General features: G+C 33.2%; 1 pseudogene; it reads right to left on the minus strand.

Annotated features, from left to right (window-relative positions):
- Positions 1-1,718: 1,718 nt before the first annotated feature.
- Positions 1,719-19,331, minus strand: LOC133286899 (U-box domain-containing protein 21-like; annotated as a pseudogene).
- Positions 19,332-19,578: the final 247 nt, after the last annotated feature.

The raw sequence follows: 19,578 nt of genomic DNA on the forward strand, positions 1-19,578 counted from the left end.
CAATGTGTTTGTTGGGTTGAATAAATAAACTATTGGGGTTTTTTATTTGAGATTTGTTATTATTAAGAATAAGATTGCTTTAGAAAAGGATGCCGGTTTACCTTTAGTTGTGTAAATCCAGATAAAAATGACAGTCCTGAAAATCTTTATCCTATATATTTTATAATTTCTCATCACCTTCCATGATATAGCTAGGCTTTACTTGTTAAGCAAAATATAAAATTGAAATACAGAAATGGATGGTTTGAAAGTTGCATTCTATATTTTTTTTATGGAATTATTCGTAAACAATTAAACATTGATAGGTTAAGATCACGACAGATCTACAGCGTGGTAATTAAGTACCATAATTTGATAAACTTATATATAAATATTGGTAATCTTTTTATTCTAAATAATTCATTGTCTGTGTTTTTTTTATATATATACATAATTCATTGTTTGTGTTATTTTTATCACCGTCTAGCTCTTGGGTTAAAATGCCTCTTACCACCACACAACCAAACTAACTATGGGGTAGGTTTGTTTTTTCTCCAGTTTATTCTTTTGATTGTTACACCAATTTACATGTTCTTATTATAAATTAATCTATTATTGAACAAATTTTTTTGAGCATTTTGCTTTTTTATTTAATTAAAACAAACCAACCAATAATTATAAAAATTACAAGACCTTAAATGCTCATTGTACTCAAATAATATGTAGGCATTAATGAAATGTTTATTTTGTATAAGTCCAATTCATAATTTAGTTTTTTATATTTATTTTATTGTTTCTTGTAACTATTTTTTTTCATGGATCATTTTTATTTCTTGTTTTGCTTGTAAATATAATGATTTAATTTTCTTGATTATAGGTCACAATGGGATATTTAATATATATTTTAAGTATATACTTAATATATTTAAATTATTATAATGTACACGATTAACTTTAAAACAATTCTTTTAGAATAAATGCATAAAGAATATAGTATAATTTAGTTTTTGATATTTTTCTGTATAAAAGCCAAATATCGAACCTAACTTTAAATGGTCAAACAATTTTATTTTAAAACATTGTTATGAAATATTTTATTAATTTCTTAACAAATCAAATATAATTGGTGCCAATTACTATTTAAAAAGGAAATTGATGGTGCTGCTCGAGAAGGGTTAGAAATGGCTTGGACAAGTGCTTGACGAAAGGTGATTATTAAAATTGACTCAAATAACACAATAGTTGTGCTCACCAAAGATGGTGAAGTTGCTTGTGAGTCTCATTTGGTGACTCAGATACGAATTTGTTTATCTAGAGATTAGGAGGTACACATCAACCATATTTATAGAAAAGAAAATCAAAGTGCGGACTGTATGCAAATTTCTCACTGGATCATCCAGAAGGGGAGCTTTACTGTTATTATCAATCTCCTCCCCCTGATGTTTGTCTTTTACTTTTAGTTGATATGGGTTTTGTTGGTAGCCATCGTAATATTATTATCTGATTTTGTTTTTGTTTTTGGGCGTGAGCCCTTTATTCCACCCAAAAAAAGATATCCGATCCGTGTGATTCCAATCGTAACATGCATGTCTCAATTTTCCAAAAAATAAACTTCAAAGAATCAATTGAATGTGTGTATCTTTGTACAACAATGAATTTTGTTTCTATAACATGGCCTATACAAAAAAATATAGATAAATAAATAAATCTCTTTTTTCATGAATCAGTAATAAGAAGAGCTATTTAAGATATTTGAGATCCAAAGAGGAGTCAACGCACTCTGCTTTGTTCTTGTAACCATTCAACAGTTTCAAGTTTCAACAACTCGCTAGCTTTCTTCCTTGTGATCTCATCACAATTCACAACCAACCTGCAACACAACCAAGAGTTTCTGAAAAGCCCCAACTTGAAGTGCATCAATCAAAACCCCTTCCTCCCTATTGTCACAAATAATCTTCCAAATAATAGAGACTGCAAAACTTGAAGCTAATTGGGACACCCTCAATCTTCTTGTTTATTTGGTAAGCTTTTTTTGGCTTATCTTCTTTTTATAAGCATAACCAAGGCTAAATAAATTTTTACAAAAGTTCTTATAATAAAAAAAAAACTTTTTTTTACGGTGAAAAAAAAGTCAAAAGATAAAAACTCGTAGGAGAATATTTTTTTAAGTTTTATCAGCTTATTTTTAATTTGAGTTTTCAAGTAACTTTTAAGATATAATTTTATAAAATCATCAAATAGATTTTACTTTTATTTTAAGGAAAAGTTCATAAACCCCTATGTGGTGGAAAAAGCTTCGTACTACAACCCTTTTCGAAAATATTTACATAGTAGAACAGTCAAAATACATTGGTCAAACCTACGGGATCAGTCCTGTCAAACATGGCACGACACCCCTCCATGTTAGCCAGCTGTAGGCAGTCCCGTAAGGTATGTTGATGGCACTAGTCCCGTAAGGCAAGTTGAGGGAACTAGTCCCTTAAGCTTTATTGACGGCATCAGTCTTGTCAGGTTGCTTGACGGCACTCGTTGCAACCATAAACATGCCTGATCCCCTCGCACTGCTCTCATTTCTTTGTTTTCGTGTCTCTCTCTATAATTTTCCTTCTCTCTCTGACTTCTCTCTACTAACTCTCTCCTCTCTATTTTATTTTCGTCTCTCTCTATTAGGCACCTCTCCTCTACCACTTCGTTTCACATTTCATATTTCCATGTAAATGGCACTTTATTATTATTTTTATTTTTATAAATACTTTTATATGTTATTTGCAAACCCTAGGTAAGAAGCTACTTAGTAAAATAGTTAATTAATAATTATAATTAATAAAATAATGAAATAGCAATTATATGTTATTTGCAAAACCCTAGGTTAGAAGCCTATTTAGTAAAATAATTAATTAGTAATTACAATAAACAAAATAATTAAATAGAAAATATAATTAGGAAATTAATAATTAATTTGTGTAAATTATTTTATATATTATTTAAAATACCTTAGGATAAAAGCCTAAAGCTTAATTAGTAAATTCAATTAGTGAATTAATTAAGCAGTGCATTATACTTAGTGAATTAGTTTAATATTTTCGTAAATTAATATTTGTATGTCATTTTAAAAACCTAATTGGTGAATTAATTAAGGGTTTGGTGTTTGTCATTTTAAATGACATAAGTTATGTCATTTTAGGAGAGAGACAGACACAGAAAAATGAAAATCATGGGAGAGAGAAAGTGAGTGATTTTTTTTAATTTAAAATTTAAATAAAATTTATTTTTCTCTGTCTGTCTCTCTCTTAGAATGAAAGAGTGTAATGTCATTTAAAATGACAAATACTTTTCCCATTAATAAATTAGTGAATAAAGTAAATGGACAAAAACAATTAGGGAATTAATAATTAATTTTGTGAATTATTTTGTATATTATTTATAATACCTTAGGATAAAAGCCTAAAGCCTAATTAGTGAATTCAATTAGTGAATTAATTAAGAAGTGAATTATAATTAGTGAATTAGTTTAAATATTTTTGTAGATTAATATTTGTATCTTATTTTAAAAACCTAATTAGTGAATTAATAAATTAGTGAATAAAGTAAATGGACAAAAATAATTAGTGAATTAATAATTAAATTTTGTGAATTATTTTATGAGAAAACTTCAGAAATCCCCCTATGAGTTTCTTAATTATCACTTACTCCCCTCACAAATTTTTTGAATCATTTACACTTTTATTTAGATTTTTTTTATTACTTACCCCCTTGACTTAAAGTTTCTTTATCACTTACCCCCCTCATTTAGGGGGGTAAATGATAAAAAAAACTTTAAGTTAGAGGGATAAATAATTCAAAATTTTGGAGAGGTAGTAAATGATTACGAAGAAAGTTATAGGGGTTTTTTTTGAAGTTTTCCCTTATTTTATATATTATTTATAATACCCTAGGGTAAAAGCCTAAAGCCTAATTAGTGAATTTAATTAGTGAATTAATTAAGTAGGGAATTACAATTAGTGAATTAGTTTATTACTTTTGTAAATTAATATTTGAAATCTATTAGTGAATTAGTTTAATTAAGTAGTGAATTAATAAATTAGTGAATTAATAATTAAATTTTGTGAATTATTTTATATATTATTTATAATACCTTACGGTAAAAGCCTAATTAGTGAATTAATTAAGTAGTGAATTACAATTAGTGAATTAGTTTAATATTTTTGTAAATTAATAAACTATTAGTGAATTAGTTTAATTAAGTATTGAATTAAAAAATTAGTGAATTAATAATTAAATTTTATGAATTATTTTATATCTTATTTATAATACCTTAGGATAAAAGCCTAAAGCCTGATTAGTGAATTAATTATTGAATTAATTAAATAGTGAATTATAATTAGTGAATCAGTTTAATGTTTTTGTAAATTAATTAGGTAAGTATAATTAGTGAATTAATTATTTTTTTGGTAACTTTTTATTAGTTAAATGGTTGGTCATCGCGCCCACATTGACCTCGGTCCCAAAGAGTGGGGCGTACTCGATGAGGCTGTGCAACGGTCACACAAATCGCAAGTTGTGTGGAACGATGGACATTTGAGGCCTCTGAGGGTGAGGCGAGCCTCACAAGGTAGGGGAAACATAGATGTGTATAACCCAGATGAAATTACGCTTGAATTGCAATAGCACCTGATGCGAGCAGGTTTCTAGCACGCTTCTCGCATGAGACGATTATCAATATGTTTAACTTTTGATTTAATTACGGTCATTTATTTTTACATGATACCGATAACATAGGACCCTTATATTTTTGTTCTTAATTGTTTTCTAGCAGATTGACCTCAGGCTTATTACTGCATTGGTAGATAGGTGGAGGCCAGAGACTCGTACCTTCCCTATGCCCATTGGAGATATGATTATCACGCTACAAGATGTAGAGGCCATTTTAGGCTTGGCTACTAAAGGGCGGGTAGTTTTCGGCTATACACATAGCAACTGGGGCCAGTAATACAGCAGTACATGGGACTGACTCCATGCACAGATGATTTGGAGGGTGGCAACCTTAAGATGAGTTGGTTGGATCGTCATTGGGGTCATTGGGACGAGCACTCAGCTACTCCCTAGGGTCAAATTATTTACGCACGTGCTTATCTTATGCGTTTATTGGAGGATTTTTGTTGTTTGATAAGTCTAGTTAAGTGGTCCCTTGTCGATTTATTCAATTATTGGGTGGGGATTTTGAGGCTACTCCTACATATAGCTGGGGGTTTGTTGTGCTGGTTACACTATTTCACGAGCAATGTCAGGCCACGTCATCTTTGGCTAAAGACATTGGCGGTTGTAATGCCCAATTGCTTCAAAGATCAATGACTATCCCCACAAACTAACACGAGACTTTGCAGTGTTCCTTGTCCTCATTCAAATACTTCCTGGAAAAACTTCTCAAGAGGTTACCTATCCCAAAATTGCTCAAAGTCAAGCACGCTTAACTATGGAGTTCTTCCATTTTGGGCTACCAAAAAGTATATGCATATTGTTAATATAGGTAGTATCAAATAATTCTTATAAGTTATCCCTAACTATATAGTCCTATACTTGCATAGTTTATGGAATCCCTTTGTTTCGGGTATTAATTCGATTCATTCATATTTTCCCCAGCTGCAAGATTTTGGCATGAGCTGCTCATTGTCCATGTCTCTTTTGCATTTGTGATCACTCTCTGCCCTTGCCAACCCTTGGGATGTTACATGTCAACCAACTTTCGCTTAGTTCGTCCTCGAACCATACTGTATTGGGAGAGAGGCCCTGCTCTGATACCACTTGTAACACCAGACCACTTCAAGGACTAATGATTATCCTCACAAAATAACACTAGACTTTTCATCGTGCTTTGTCCTCACTCACACTCTTCCTGGAAAAACTTTCCAAGAGATCACCTATCTCAGAATTGCTCCTAGTCCAGCATGCTCAACTATGGAGTTCTTCCGTTTCAGGCTACCAAAAAGTAGATGCATCTCGTTAATCTAGGTAGTATAAATTAATTCTTATAAGTTATCCCCAACTATATAGTCTCGTACCTGCATAGTCTATGGAATCCCTCTCCTTCGAATATTGATTCGATTCATTCATGTACCCCCTCACCTGCAAGATTTTGGCATGAACCGCTCATTGTCAATGCCTCTTTTGCACCAGCGATCACTCTTTGCCCTTGCGAACCCTTGGTATGTTACCATGGTTGTTTGTTGCTGTTGCAGATATGGGCATAGTCGCAGCTGATCACCACTGTAGATGCCTACACAAATGTCTATGTGGCACCCTCCATGTATGCCTACACAGGTGCTTGCACATCCACAACCAAAGATGTCCTTTGGGTTTGCTGCATAGTATCTTTCTTCCTATCAATTCATGGGCACACAGTTAGACCAGGGTACGAGTTCGCAGAGTACGTAACCCCCATATTTTGGTGGCTTCAGTGCCTATCAGCTTATAGTAAGGTTTTTTGGATAGTCGAGTAGTGTTGTTACGTTAGGAGCACAAGTGAGATGATTGATACAACTGATCTGGGAATATACGTTCCAGGTGATCCGTTACAATCTACTCATAATTTGGTGGCTTCATTTCTTACCAGCCTATAGTAGGATTTTTTGGACAGTCGAGTAGTGTTGCTGCGGGTAGGAGCACGAATGAGATGATTGATACAATTGATTTGGGAGGATACGTGCCAGGTGATCTGTCACAGTCTACTCATAGTTTGTACCGTCATCACATGACATACATGATGATAGAGGTGGCCATAGAGATGACTTTCTACAGGCAGCTGTCGAGGATTTTGAGATTAGGCACGATCCTGATGCAGTGCGAGGACCTGGTGGCATCCGCAAGAACCCTGAGCGTGAAGCGTGTTCGAGACTGTGGCCTCCACCCTCGTATATGGATGTTTACTTGTGTTTTTATTGGATTATCTTTGTGTTTTTAAGTTCCCTTTATTATTGTTTAGGGATATTTATGGATGACTGTATTATGGATTATTGTAGTTATGGATTACTGTATCTACTTTTAATTACTTCAACCTTTTTTAGCGAATTCTACTTGCAGGTTATTAGTTAAAGAATATATGCGTCAACTATAAATATATGCAATAAATGCAACAAAAAGTGACGTAATATTATAATAAACTTGATAATACATTACAACACACTAATTGGCTATGTGCCTTGTAGGACATGAACGCCTATTATGGCTAGACTGTTTGCATATAGTACATCTAGTTCGATTGGAGCTAGGTTGGACCTTCACCTCATCCATTTCATTGCAAATACGTGTAGATTTAGGATGCCCCCTTCCACGTAACTTTGAGACATCAGGGATAACCTTTGGTCCAGGAGCTAGCGATATTCCTTTTTCACTATCAATAAGGTGAAATGGTGAAGAGTAAACATACATAACATTGTAGACTGAGAAAACCGGATCCACGTATTGTTCAGCATCATGGGATACCTTCGAATATGCTGCAATGACATGGCTACATGGGAATTTGAATGCCTGAAACTTACCACACTGGCATTTCCCCTCACTCAGGTGAACCCAGAATGTATCGCCCTGATAATTAACTTCAAATGTGGTATGCGTCACATTATACTCCTGAACACGCATCGATATAGCCCTCTCGCCATTCTTTATTATGGCTTCATTGATAACACTCGAAAAATGCTTCACGCTCTGCGCATCTTTCTGGGCTTTAGTCCCTCTTTGAAAAAATAATGAGCAAGTCGATTATAAGTGCATTTGACCAACATAGTAATTGGTATGTTCCTCGCTCCCTTGAAAACCCTATTGACTGATTCGAACAAATTAGTTGTTATATAACTCTATCTTTGTCCATCCTCATCGTAACTCTGAGTCCAATTTTCTTTTGGAATGCTCTCAATCCATGCAGCCACTTCTGGACTAATGTTGTAAAATTCATAATACAAGCGTCAAAGTGGATTTTGTTTGGAATATATCCTACGAAAAATACACAATCACACAACATTAGCAAAACAGACGTGAATATTAGTAACCCTACATGACGAAGGCAAAACACATAGTACACATTTTGTATGAGTATATTACCTAGCTTCTTTAGATAATCCTTCAAGTACTGGTCCTTGAAACGTGTATTAAAATTACTCTCTACATGACAAAGACAAAACACATAGTACACATTTAGAGGTTGTTAACTAAGGACCTCATTACTAACAGCCGATATTATGTTTTTGTGTTGATCAGAAATAAGACATATACTAGTCTTATTTGTAACGTACAGTCGAATGGATGCCAAAAAAAATACTCTCATGCTTCCTTTGTTTCACTTTCAACAACCACAAATGCAATTGGCAGCACTTCATTGTTTCCAACTTGGGCTGTAGCGATCAATAATATTCCTTTATATTTACCGTACAGATGCATATCGTCCACCTGTATAACTGGTTTGCACCATTTAAATGCCTCACAACATTGCCGGAAAGTTCAAAAAACACGTTGAAAACCCAATACCCATTAACAACCTGCCGATTGATGACATATGGTTCATCGTGAATATGATAAACAGATTCCCAGGAAAAATGCAACATGTGCCTGAACTATCTTGGCAAGAATGCATATGACTCATCTCAATCACCGTAAATGTAACACCCCATGTGCACCCAGTATATTAAACATACATATGGTAATGGCGCAGCTAAATAAATGCGGAAGCTAACTTTTTCTTTCCAATTATGTACATATTAAATTAACCAAGTTGATTACTTATACTTTTTCAAAATATTGCATGTATGTAAATTTCAATAAATAACTACACTGAATATCCTCATTCGATAAATGTGTATCTAGTCACGGAACTACAACACGTAGACCAGACAATATCCTGATACATTATATAACTCAAGACTAAAAGCAAAACTGACATCAATGTGGCATGGACAACCCCCATACTCACCAAATAAGGCACATAGCCAAACAATGTCTCAAATCAAACAACAATGCACTGAAGGTAAAACATGAAGTAATATCCAGGCATATAATAAAAGCAGCATGCAAAATCAGCTCAACTCTGGCCTCCTGCCACCAGAGGTCTCAACCCCCGAGGTACCTGTACCTGAAAATATGCCCCAACACGGGGTGAGATCTCTAAAAAGAAATCTCAGTAAGACAAAGGGTCCTCAAGGATCTCTCCACCTCAAGCTCACTTACATGTGCAATATAAGTTCTAAAATAGAATATCAGTATAATTTCATAATCTGTGCAAAGCAGCATATAACCAAGTCATGTGTGAAAGTATCCTACTGGCCAGAGAATAAAAGGTTCGATTTTTTCTCAAAACAACAGTTCATTATCACTTCTCATGCATATATTAACAACCCATAACTTGAATAATCAAAGTTCCCTCTTTTAATAATTCAAACAAGCTAAAATCATGAAATTTCAAGGGAAATGGTCAATGGTTACCTATGGCCCTTTGAACTCAGAAAATGAAGGGACTTTGAGGACCAATGAAGTGCTCCAAGCCACTGGCGTAGTGGTGGAAGAAAATCTCCACACCAAGGTAGGTTCTATCTCTCCAAAGCTTGGTTCTTGAAGCTCCAATGGAGGTGGAGCACACTCACACTCCCACAACCAAGGAGGCAACCCTCAAACACTCAGAAAATAGAACCTCAAGCTCCCAAGAACACTCTCCCTACACCCTAAATGCTTGCTACAAGTCTACAATGTTATGGAGGAAGGTTTTCAAGAAGAAAAGGTGGAGTCTTTGGTGCAGAAATAAAGGAAAAACTCAAGTTTTCTGAAGAGAGGAGAGGGTGGCAGCCAAAAGGATCAGAAATCCCACGTAGAAGAGAGCAAAAATTGACCTAGGGTTTTGTGCCCTTTAGTATCTATAGGTCCACTTAATTAATCCGCCAATATTAGTTCTAATAGCTCTGCTAATCATTTTAATCTCAAACTTCATATTCTGAACCTAGCTATTTTTCTAGGATTTGTCATATTTTTATCATAATTTTTTGCAACACTTTGCCAGTAATCGTTTTACACGTAGCCGGTATTAGTTCTGACATCAAAACTCATAATTATGATTTCAAACTTGGTTTTCTCAACTTAGGTATTTTTCTAGGAATATTCATGAACTTATTATAATTTTTTGGGATACTTCATCGGTACACATTTATACTATGAAGCAGAACCAGTATCTGTACTTTTCGTTAGAAAAGCAGCTTTCAGCGTTATTAAGCCCTTATAATAATTATTTAAGTTTTCTCATATTTATTCGACGTCAATTATGAGATTATTTCTTAAAATCATAATTAAATTATTAAAATTCCTAATTTAACGGTGCGGGTTCTTATAGTAAATCTTAGCAATTGCTTTTTGTTTTGCCTTCTTGTAAGAAACATAATATTAAAAAAGACCAATCACCCGTTTTTGTATCAAGATCACGGGTATCGAAGGTGAAGCCTTGACCATGTCTGCAATCCCATTCACAACATGTATGCATTAGGAATGTTATTTATGTTCACTGATAAACACAGATAATTATCAAAACGAATAGTTAAAGAATGCATAGTACCTATTATGGCCTCATAAATAATTCAAAATCAAGTTGTCTGTGATCTTAGAGAGGATTTTGCTCGCACAACTATGATTTCAAACCCATTTACTAACCACCCGGGTGTTGCTATTCTTCGGTTTAACTGCTCTTACTCGCCAATTGCAACCTTGTTCATGGTTCCGACATTTCATAGATAACTTGGTCATAGTACTCTCAACCACTACAACTTTTTGATGTTCCTTCATGCAGTAATGTTTTATCGCAGCTTGGACACCGCTATTGGACCGAGCTCTTGTTTCACATACATTTCCTCTCCTCTTGTCCATAGACCATGACCTAAGCCTTCAACATCCAGTATATCTTCGTTCGGGTAATCCCAATCAATAGTCTCATAGTGTGGAATCACATTCCAAAATGGTGTAACATCTGCATATGCACACATAATAGGGTAGATGCGAAAACATGGTAACTAATAAAAAATAGCGAATTAATAATACAACTCACTAACTAGCCTGATGATGGTGGAACAACTGTGAGATTGGACATAGGGATATTAGTCTTGCTTGTTGTCATTCTAATCATGGTCATTTGCCAACAAAGTGTCTTCATCTTCCTCTTGCTCCTCATTGTCATGTTCAACATCTACCATACAGTCTCTTTCTTCTCGATGTGCAATGGTTGATTATGTGGGATGAGGTACAGACAACGATACATAAAATTACTGACTATTAAGGTCCAGCCTACGAATCGATATTGATATATCCTCTAATGTCTCAATATCCACGTATAACTACAAATTGAGACGTAGAGTTTTCGACGAATGTTCTAAGGAAAACATACGTGTTCTCATCATCAAATATCTTAAAACCTGCATATCTGTGGTTTCCATACGAGACTCTACCCATAACTGAAGATAGTACCTGCTTTTGTTGCAGCTTCAACTTCCGACAGATCTTCTCATTTAGATCTTCAACAGACATGTCTTAATCAATATACATTGCGCTTTTTTCCCCTTTGAAGCTCAAACTGCCTACACCGTTAATTTTAGAACCATTGTAATATAAAATGAATGAAATTGATTAATTGAAATAGTATTTTTATAAAAATAAATCAAAAAATTAGAGGATTATTATGGCTCAAAATAGGAAAATAAACAACGTGATAAAATACAAATTGGCTATGATAAACAATAAAAATTATGAGTGAAACACAAAGTAAATATCAAAAAGAACGAATGTGAGAAACTGAACAATTGAATTTCGGAGCCGAGGATCTATATATACACAGAGTGTGGTTTCGTAATGTTACTCCCATAAGTGTCAGTTACGAGACTACTGCTGTATGTATCAGTAACGAGACTCAGATCCATGCTTAACATGTTTCCATTGACGTTTTCACTAACATTTTTAGTGCTGGGTGGGTGATGTGGCAGCTAGTGCCATCAAATACCTTGACAGGACTGACGTCATCAATAAAGCGGACTAGTGCCATCAACATGCCTTACGTGACTAATGTTGTCAAGATGCCTTACGGGACTGCGTGCAACTGACTAACGTGGAGGGGTGTCGCGCCATGCTTGCTGATGGGACTGATTCGTAGGTTTGACCAACGTCTTTGACTACTCTACTATGAAAATACTTCTCTGAGATGCTTTCAATAGGACACTTTTTTCGAAAAGGTTTGTAGTATGGTGTTTTTGCCCCCATGTGATTTACTCCTTAATCACTTATACCCCTTTGTTTTCTTATCAATTACCTCTATGTGATTTTGTTCCATCCAAGCCTACTTTTAAAACGGTTAGTAATTTAACTACCCTACCCATTTTATCCTTATTATTATTATTATTTTGCTGTTGTCGTAAATCTTTATATCAGGTTAATTAGTAATATTTTATACATATAAAATAGAGTAGTGCATTGCAATCGTTGCAATCAAACAAGACATTTTAGAACCACGTGTGCTGCTCCGATCTAATGAAATTGGACCACCTTTAGTTAGTTACTAGTATATTACCCGTACGATGCACGGAGAAAAAAGATCAAAAATTTTGTCGTCCGTCGTGGTTGGTTAATCACACTACAAACCTTATACTTACAAAAAACTGTGTTACAATCTTGTTCTATATTTCAGGTTGAAAAAATTACAGCAATAACATAGAACTTTACAAATATCAACCATAAACAAAAATATGCTATCCAGAGTGATCAATATTATGCAAATCAAATATATTTATCTACTCGATGAGTTATGTAAAAAATAAATATGACATAGTAGACTATGTTAAAATGAGGATGGCTAAAAAAAATGAATACAACTTATTGCTAACTATAACAGCCACCAATAAAATCAAGCTAACAAACAGACCAAGCAAATATGAAATTAAAAGATCAGCTTGTACCTATAATAAGAAAACGCTATTAATTCAGTGTCATTCTGTAGCAATCATTAGAGGGATGAATTCAACACATACCAAACATGTGATTTCTTATGTTTATGCATTACCAGGGACATCCTCTTCTACTATCATATTTATGCCTACGATACAAAATGCAAATGCTCGTTAAATAAATTACGTTAATATGTTAACACCCAGAAGTAATAGTCTAAGTAAAAAAATGGGTTTTTTTTTTAGAACCCAAAAAATGTTGTCTGAAAGGGATTTGAAAGCAAATTAACCAAATAGTCATGTATGAGTCATATTTTTTGCTTACATTGGAACAAATGTGTCTAAACAGCATCAAATCAATACACATGCTAAAAAATTGTAACAATATAAAGAACCCACAATGATAAAATTTAAAAAAATAACAACATATATTCGGGTCCACCAAAGACTTAAAGAATGAAGTGACAATAGCTTCGCTGCTTCAAACACTTGAAACTTGATATCTTCATTGCATCTAAGTTTTTATATTTTATCTCAGAGATGGACATTTATTTATTACAATTAGATTTATAAAATAATTATTATTATTTTTTTTTTGCAAGGATTTGTGTCGTTAGTATTTGGAATTTTATAAATTTGTATCTACAAAAATTAAAATCAGATTTAGGATTTTAATTATAAAACAAGAAGGATGAAATTTTAATTTAACTACAAAAATGTGTTGGTGGGCCGGCCCTCCGAGCCGAGCCCAGTTTGCCCTATCTAACTATCAGCATGCAATAGATTTTTATATTTATCCACACAAAAATTCTTATAGTCACATTTACGTTTTTATATTTTATTTCAGAGATGGAATTTCGTTTATTACAATTATATTTAAAAAATAATAATAAATAATTATTTTTTGCAAGGATTTGCGTCGTTTGTATTTGAAATTTTACAAATTTTTATTTACAAAAATTAAAATCAGGTTTAGGAATTTAATTATAAAAGAAGAAGGATAAAATTTTAATTTAATTATAAAAATGTGTTGGTGTGCCGGTCCTCCGGGCCGAGCCTAGTTTGCCACCTCTAACTATTAGTATGTAATAAGTTTTCATATTTATTCATAAAAAAAATCTTATATTTGCTCTTAGAATTTTATATTTTATCTCAAAGAAGAACTTTCATTTATTACAATTAGATTTATAAAATAATAATAAATAATTATTTTTTTGTAAGAATTTGTGTCGTTAGTATTTGAAATTTTATAAATTTGTATTTATAAAAATTGAAATCTAAATTAGGAATTTAATTATAAAAGAAGAATAGCGAAATTTTAATTTAATTATTAAAACGCGTTGGCAGGCAGAGCGGGCAGGCCCTCTGGGCCAAACCCAGTTTGAAACCTTTAACTATCAGCATTTTATGTAAATAATTATTTTTTTGCAAGGATTTGTGTCATTAGTATTTTGAATATTACAAATTTGTATTTACAAAAATTAAAATAAGATTTAGAAATTTAATTATAAAAGAAGAAGGATAAAACTTTAATTTAATTATAAAAATATGTTGGAGGGCCGACCCAAGTTGCCACCTCTAACTATCAGCATAAAATAGATTTATATATTTATCAACAAAAAAGGTTCTTACAGTCACATTTAGGTTTTTATATTTTATCTCAGAGATGAACTTTCATTTATTACAATCAGATTTAAAAAATAGCAACAAATAATTTTTTTTTTGCAAGGATTTGTGTCGTTTGTATTTGAAATTTTACAAATTTGTATTTACAAAAATCAAAATCAGATTTAGGAATTCAATTATAAAAGAAGAAGGGTGAAATTTTAATTTAATTATAAAATGTGTTGTGGGCCGGCCCTCCGGGCTGAGCCCAGTTTGTCACCTCTATCTATTAGCATGGAATCCACAAAAAAGGCTCTTATAGTTGTGTCTAGATTTTTGTATTTTATCTCAGACATGAACTTTCAATTAATATAATTAGATTTACAAAATAATAATAAATAAGAATAGTGTTTTTGTGAAAATATGAATGTGGATATTAATAGGTTAACAATTACTCGTGCAAAAAAACAAAATAGGTATAATAATAAATATCATTAATAGACTTAACCAATTTCAATGCATCAAGGTAGAATTAAAATTTTGAATTAAAATTTTGAATTTAGAAACTTATTAAATAGGAAACATTTTATAGTGGTTTCATTGTTATTATAGTTTTTCTTGAATGTAGTGAAATTAATAGATTCAATTTTCAAGGCAGAAAGTAGTGTAATTTTATATTTTATATTTGTAATAAATGATGACCTATTTTCCAAATGATGACCTATTTTCCACACATCAAGTTCAAATTTCAAAATTCAAATCTGAAAAGTGAAATATTTTCCACCTATTTTCCAAATGATGACCTATTTTCCTCTTTGTAACCGCACTGACCAAAACATAATTGTAATCCCTACATTATTGGTTGAAAATTTCAAGGTTATGGTTCATTAAAATTTTATAAATGCAATTATGTCTAATGGTCGGTTTCAGTCAACGGATACATAATGGCTAAGCAAAATTTATTCACATATTCAACCATTGCCAATGATGCATGCATTATAATAAACACAATTTCGTAATTCGTACATTGTTGGTAGGATAAATTAAAAAGAAAACTTTGCCTTTCTAAATCAACAAACCACCTCATTAAAGGGCGCATCTCTTTTTTTTCTTTTTTTACCTTCAATGTAACTATAATCGCACAAACTAATGATATAGACTATAGAGGCATTATAATTCAAAGGAACTAATCAAAACTTGACGACCTGCTCCCTTGGTAAAGAAGAATGTTTGAAAACTTGTCATCTTTATGTATAACAGGCTTCAAAGCTTCCCTGTGTAGGTAATCAAGGGCTTCTGCGATCCAACAACTATATTAAATCTCATTTCCCATGTCAAGATAGATCCATCCTTGTTCTTTCCTACATTCATTTCAAGATTCATATCAACATCATTTCCATCTTCTAGCAATTCAAATGATGGGTGAAAAGGGAAAGCAAAAAACCACTGAAATTAAAGCATTGTCCTCAATGCAAATCCCAAGTAGAGGGGCGATGCTTTTGTGCTTCAATGAGGATACTATTTCCACCTCAGGGGAAAAATCTTTCCAGACTTGTTTTGTTGACTGCATAACTTTGACTGCTATTGGTTTTCCATCATGGAGAACTCCTTTGTACACATGATTGCTCCCTCCTTTCCCAATCAACTTTTCTGTAATGGAATTCAAAGTTACTATCATTTAAAAACTAAAGAAGGTCATAACAGTCAGTGTAAGCAAAAATGGTCTAACCTGAAGAGAATTGGCTGGTGCAAGACTTCAGAACCTCAAGGCTGAACCACCTGCAATTGAGTGAATTTACATTTATCATCCCCTCTAGGCCCTTTGGTAGTTCAACGGATGGAGGTAAAGAATTTTTAGAGCTCTCATCCTCAATATCTCATCTTCAAAACTCTCTTTTGTTCGTGGCAGTTAATGGTATTAATAAAAAGGGGAAAAAAAATACTCACCCTTTGAGATAAAAGCTGAGATTGTTTGGTCACAGAATTCAAACTCATGTTTGACATGTCCTAGTCCTTGAAAGATTTTCAATCGTTTCATGCATTTCTTTTTCATGTGTTCTCCGAGCAATCAAACGAAAAGTAGACAATCTAAGGAGAATCCATAGTACATGCCATAAAGTGCAAAATAATCTCAGAAATGTGATTATACAATATGTAAGAAAGTGAGCAAGAAAGCGTGAAAAGGAGAAACCTTGAAATGGTTGTGGAGACGCGAATGAGAAGCTTCGAGATCCTCGAGGATTTCACAGTGAGAGCGATCGTCGATCCGGCGCTTAAGATCGTCAACACCTGAAAAGGCAAAGATCTTGAGGTCCGAGATGTTGTTCGGAGACCTGTGACCAGAGCGTTAGTTAGAACTTAGAACAATATTAGAAGACGAAGAAGATAAAAAGACAGAGAATGGAAAAAATATGTGCACGATTAGGGAAAATGTCCAGTAACACATCCTATTTATATACAAAATAATTTCGTAAATTAAACTTAATTTAGCGTATTAAAAATTCAAAATTATTTTTTAAAACTTCTAACAATTAATAGCTTATCAATTATGCAGAAAGTAATGAAAATTAATACAGTTGTCTCCCACAATAGAATTTGAAAGTCTTTTCCCATTCACCAATTTGAAAATTTGATAAAAACTATTTTTTTTAATCGGTGCAGAAAGTATCTGAGTCATATTAATAAAAACTTTTCAGCTCCCAATAAGATTCAATAGATTGTTGCAGCTTCCAACTTTCGCAACTTCCAATAAAGAGATAGTGGGAATTTAATTATGTGTGTCAAAAACTATTTTTTTAATCGGTTTTCAATTTATTTTTTTAAATTATAAGCCTAAAAAATAATTTAAGAAGTTACTATAACAGGAAAGATTTCAAATTTCTTCAGGTATGAACACAAAATTGAAATTGAAGGAGAACGCGACACGTCACCAAACTTTCCAACAAACGGTTTTACTTTAGAATAATATAGATGTTATGTTCCCTCTGTGTGAAAGGATTCCTGTTTATTATTTATTTAGGCTTGATAGCTTACACTTGCTAGTAAATGATGTATTTTATTTACTCGACCTTAATTTGTAGCAGATACTCTATGTGTATATACTCCAATAATTGGAATTGTTCAATAATGCATATATATCAATGGTATGATTTTTGTTTCTTTGGGGTTTTTTTCTCTTTTAAATTATTTTTTTATAAGGATGTTAGAAAGAACCTCAAATTTATTGTAAATTAAAAGCCCACTTTTCAAAGTAAAATAGGAGTAAAATGGATAAGGTAATTATGGCTCTGTTTGATTGTTGTTTTGAAAAATAGTTTTTTAGTTTTCAGAACAAAAAAACTCGTTTGGTAAGGCCTGTTTTGTAAAAAATGTTTTAAAAACTATAACTGTTTTTTTGTTTTTAGAATCAAATTTAGAGAACATGTCTGAGTTGTTTTTGTTTTCTGTTTTTGTTTTTAACTTTTAAAAATTAAAAAATATAGAAAACAACTATTTCCATAACTATTTTACAAAACAGTTTTAAGAACAAAAAAACTATAACACAATCAAACAGACCCATATTACTAACGATGTTAAAGATGAACTTGGATGAAAAAAAATCACAAAGAGACAATTGATAAGAAAAAAAGCATAGGAGTGTAAGTGATAAAAGAATAAAGTAAGTGGGGGTTATGAACTTTCCTCTTTATTTTAAGTTTTTTTTTTCTTAACTTTGGATTAAAAGCAACTTTTAACTTAAAAAAAACGGTACCGAAATGTGTTCTTAATAGCAAGAGCCAATGTTAAAGCATTGTTATTAGCAACCTCCTTTCCTTTTTGGTTGTCATAAATGGAATCCAACACCCCAAGTGCCTTCTCACATACCCCTTTATCTGCATCAACAATAATCTCTAGCAGCAGTGAAACCAAACCCAATTCAACAAATCTTTGAGCAGTTGCATTTCTATTCTCCGCTGAGGAAACCAAGTTGAAAATTGTGGCCAAACATGCCTCTGTAGCAATAGGCCCAATAGGTTCTCTAACCATCTCAATCAAAGCTTCAACAACTCCTTCAGTTTTTGCCAATTCCTTAATAGGCACTTCCTTCAGCAACAAAGCAACACTTTGCCTTGAAGCAATGTCTTTACCATCAAGAAACCAAACCATGCAATGTAAAGAAGATTCTGAACCCAACTTGGATAATAATTGACTCTCTTCACCAATTGGGATCATCCATGTCAACACCTCCAAGATCTCCTCCAAAATAACCACATGTTTTTCAATAGATGCACTTGAAAAAGAATCAAATGCATTGGCAAAAACAGAACCAACGCTATTTCCCAATAAGCACTCCTTGTTCCTCTCACTCTCTCTCCACCAAACCTTGATCTTCCCCACCAATTCTTGGCACCTCTTTTCATAACCATGCTGAGAAGCAGACAGAATCCTCGAACAAACCTCGGAAACCTCGTAACTTGACACGGGTATACGAGGTGTTGGGATCCTTTCAATACCATGAGAACTGTTTTCAACACACCAATCCTGAATCATCCTCCGAATGGCATGGTTTGGGATCATGTCAAAGCTTGTAAGAACCTGATTGGTAACTGGGCAAGTTCTGTTCCCTGCTTCAATCCACTTCTCAATACTCTCTCTGTCGTAGGTGATGCCAGTTGATAGAGTCACCGGGTCTTTCATCAATTCCCAACTCACCGGGCACTGGAAATGGGTGGGGATCACAATCTCCACCTCCAAATCACCACCGGGAAATTGTTCCTTCCCCTTGCGTGCATTTCTTCTGGTCCCAGAGAAAACCATTTTTATTTCTTTTGCTACAAAGCACAGAACTAAGTCTCAGTTTTTTGTTTTTGGTTCCTTCTTTTTATGAATGATTTGAGGAAAACAAGGTTAATCATACATAAGTGGTGTGGTACGCGGTGAAAGCTAGGTAGTGGTTGAAGAAGGTAAGTTTAAAATCAATTAATGAAAGAATGGTGAAGGTTTTTTCTTTATTTTATTTTTTTAAAGTGGGAACAAAGAGAGTATTTGAATATTGACTGTTGAA

The sequence above is a fragment of the Gastrolobium bilobum genome, unplaced genomic scaffold, assembly GCF_033153095.1.
Source record: "Gastrolobium bilobum isolate Gb01-03AN ecotype WA unplaced genomic scaffold, APGP_CSIRO_Gbil_v1 utg3261, whole genome shotgun sequence".
Taxonomy (NCBI): Eukaryota; Viridiplantae; Streptophyta; class Magnoliopsida; order Fabales; family Fabaceae; genus Gastrolobium; species Gastrolobium bilobum.